The sequence below is a fragment of the Adiantum capillus-veneris genome, chromosome 8 (assembly GCF_014529385.1).
Source record: "Adiantum capillus-veneris isolate H3 chromosome 8, ASM1452938v2, whole genome shotgun sequence".
Classification (NCBI taxonomy): Eukaryota; Viridiplantae; Streptophyta; class Polypodiopsida; order Polypodiales; family Pteridaceae; genus Adiantum; species Adiantum capillus-veneris.
In genome coordinates this window covers 37,455,742-37,459,576 of record NC_140938.1, presented here as the reverse complement: position 1 = coordinate 37,459,576, position 3,835 = coordinate 37,455,742, and positions in this window count along the sequence as shown.

Sequence of the window (3,835 nt, the reverse complement as noted above, 5' to 3'; positions counted from 1 at the left end):
TCACTATAGTTCTATGATGTATGTTGGCCAAACCTTTCGAACAGCTTTTGTCCGTTTTCAAGAGAAGCGAGAAAAGTTCAAAGTAAGAGCACCGTATGTGAAAGTGTGAAACCCTTGTATGCGGCAATAGCAAAACATGGGTTTGAGTCTTTCCGTTGTTTTCACATTGAGCACATAGAAGGTAATTTTAGAAACTCTAAAGAGTTCTATAAATCAGTGTGGCCTCGAGAGTTGTTTTGGATGAGAACTTTGCATACTTTTTTCCCTGAAGGTTTCAACTTGGAAGGAAAGTCTTCTTTACGTAAAAATAAGACAATTTACCATAAGAAACCTATGCTTTGGCGAAGGCATCCCAAACCCGAGTTAGTTCTCCCTTCAAGTCAGTTTAAAAGAACTTGGATTCCTAAAGGTTCTCGTTCAGATCCGCCTTCTATCCCTGAAATCAATCCAGTTGTTTTGCACAATAGTATTTCTACTAGAGTACAAGGTCTCCCTAGGGCTTCAATCTCTAGAATTGAGAGTGATGACTCTTCTAACCATAGAATTTTTGCTTATAAAGATTTCAAACGGAGATTGATTTACCTATCTAGAGCCATGGAATTGGGCTCTTTTTCTTATAAATTATTTGAAAGGTATAATATAAGGATCCTATTTAAGCTCTTGGATACCCTTGAGAACTACTCTTATGAAGATTTGGAGCTAAGAGAGTCTCATAGTACTCAACTTCGAGTACTGTTAGGCAAATTTCTGAAGTCCAAATGTTCTAGTCTGAAAAATCCCTTGGTTGGAAAGAAAGATTTGTTGATAACTATCTTTACCTCCCCTGACTTAGACAAGATTGGATTAAGCTCTATTTTGAGATCTCAAGAAGCTTTGGATGCTCTCCCTCCTTGTGTGAGAAAGGTATGGAACCATCCTGTCGTAGCTTTTAAATATGTGAAAACGTTAGGACAAAAAGCTTTCAACTATAGTGACATAGGACGTAATCTTAAAAAGCAAGAGAGGCTAGCAATCTCAAGTATCGATTGCCCTTGTAGTAAAACTGCCTTTTCTTCTTACGTAAATGGAGCTTTGGGTCATGTAGTTATTGCCGATTGTTCTATCCTTCCTTCGGATTCCTTGAAAGACCTTTTCTCAAGAGGTACTAAATATAAGCTCCCTTCTTCAAACGACTCTTGCCTTCTCAAAGCCATAGAAAAAGGAATTTCTAGTTTCGTAGTAAAGTTTGAGGAGTCTTTAGGAGTTCACGGTATTTTTACCCATTGGAAGTTTGTAATTCTCAAGAAAGCTTCTTTGAAATTAGCATCTTGCTCTCGGAACGTTTCTTCAGGAAGGAGTAGCTTATCTTCTTTTGATCGTGATGCTCTTAGGAAATTTCATCATGATTTTGTAATCTCTTATGTAGATAAGTGCTCTAATAACTTTGTTGTTACGTGCAAAAAGTTCTATTTAGAATGCTTATTAGGTGAAGTAAACTCTCAGACTTACAATGATTGTGATCTTTCAATGCAAGAGGTTATCTTCAAACATCAAAACTTTTGTAAGTCTTTTGGTTTCAAGTGCCAGCCTAAATTACCTCTTTTATATACCGTTTGGAAGTTCCACAAGAACCCTATAAAGCGTAGATTTATAGCTGCTTCTTGTAACACCTTTTTGACCGGCGTTTCCAAATGGCTTAGTTATTGTTTCAAAGCCATTTTACCTAGCGTAAATGAATTGTGGAAAAATATGCTAAAGGAAGCAGACGTACCTACCGATTCAAGTTGGATTTTAAATGATTCAGTAGGTGTGATTCTTGTTTTAAAGTTTTTGAACTCTTCAAGAAGCTTTAAGGAGAAATCTTTTCCTTTATGTCTCCAAACTTTTGACTTTACAACGCTATACACGAAGCTAAATTTGGAGGACCTTAAATTTAGAGTCAAGTCTCTTATTTCAAAAGTTTTTGCGTACAAGCTTGAGAAGGATAGGTACAAGCATTGCTAGTAGAAAAGTCAGCCTTGAACTTTGACTTTTTATGGCTGAAAAATAAGAATGTAGATGTAGACAAAGGAAGAAAGAGATTCACCAGGATGGTAGATAACATTGACATCATATCTTGGTTAGATTTTCTTTTGGACAATTTATATATAACCATTGGCGACTCTCTTTTCAAGCAAACAATTGGTATCCCTATGGGCACCAATTGTGCTTTTTTTCTTGCTAATTTCTATCTTTTTACTTATGAGTTTGATTTTATGGAGCGTCTTGTCCTTGCTAACACTTGCCCAATATTTTTGCACAAGTTATGCAATGTAAGACTCTTTGCAGATGATCTTTTTGTCCCTGACGTTCCTTCTTTTCAAGATTTAATGTACTTGAATTCGAGTTCTGTAGGCGGAGGAATTTATCCCTTGTGAACTTAACTATACCAAAAATAGTGATTGTTGTGCCTTTTTAGACCTTAAGATTTTTCAGACTCCCTTGGGATTAGAAGTAGATATCTATGATAAACGCCTTGAACGAGAATATGTCAATCTAAAAATCATCTGTATGCCTCACATTTCTTCGAACATTTCTCTTTTAGCTAAGTACGGTGTCATTTGCTCTCAACTATTTAGATTTTCTCGTCTTTGTTCTAGTAAATCTACTTTTGTTGTTCAATCTTGCCATCTTATTTCTTTACTATTTGAAGAAGGATACTCATTCAAAAGAATCATGAAAAACGTTCGTTCATTTTTGCATCGTAGTAAGTTTATTTTTAATGTTTCTTCCTTTGGAATGTTCAAGATAATCAGTAGTAAATTCAATAGAAGTGGGGAGCTAAAACGTCCACTTATTGTTTGGCTTAATAACACCTTATGTTGTTGTTTTGATCTTTAGCGCTTCTAGTATTTTTACTATAGCTTGACAAATGCTAGCCTTTATCATGGCTGAGTATGCCCATCACCTCCGGAGGGTGATAGAAACTCAGCTCGTTGGTTTTGTAGAGTACTTTCAAAGCATGAATGACCTCTATATAAACCTGCACCTACTCTTGGGCACTGACGACGTGAGTAGGGATGTCATAGCTGTTGTCCAAGCTATGCATGATAAAGGTGATAATCTTATTCTTCCTGTTTGGACAAGCAGTGAAGTTGAGATCAAATATTGTCAAGTTTGGTTCTTTGCTCTTCGTAGGTTTGTAGTAGTATTCATTTTTCGATTTCGTATTTAGCTTACCCGAGGACTTAAGAATGTGTTCCGTTAGAAGTTGTTATGTGAAGTTTGATTTCTAGGATTAAGTTTTTAAGATGTCTTTTTTGCTTAAAATTGAGTACTCGTTTTAAGCCAAGTAAGTTGTGTCAACTTATTTTACACATGCCTTTTCTAAAAACATTTTTAAGTTAATAATGTTTTGTTTTATCTAGTTTTGTTTCGTAGCAAACAAAGTGATTTAGTTAGTTTGTTTGTTTGTTTTTGTTTTTCTTTTCTTTTCTTGTGTCCCTTGCTTTTATAGTTTTATGAGTGCTTTATTCCCTCTTATAATTCGTGAGTTTAGACTATTCTGAACTTATGAAGGTATATGCTAAACCAAATGCTTCAAGGTAAGGTTCACAATCTGAGGAGTATTTGCCAGGTCCTCCTGCTCCATCCACTTCGCATCCAATGCAGGATAGTTCTTGAATTTAACCAAGAACCGCCTTATCATTTTACCTTTTACCTTTCTTTCGTTATGTACCATTATTTGTTCTGGAACGAGTATCTTCTCGTTTTCCTCCACTTCGGGTTGCTCATCAGACTCCCCATCATCGGGCATATCGCTTTTAAAAGGCTTCAGGAGACTCACATGAAAAGCATTGTGAATCCTCAAAGTATC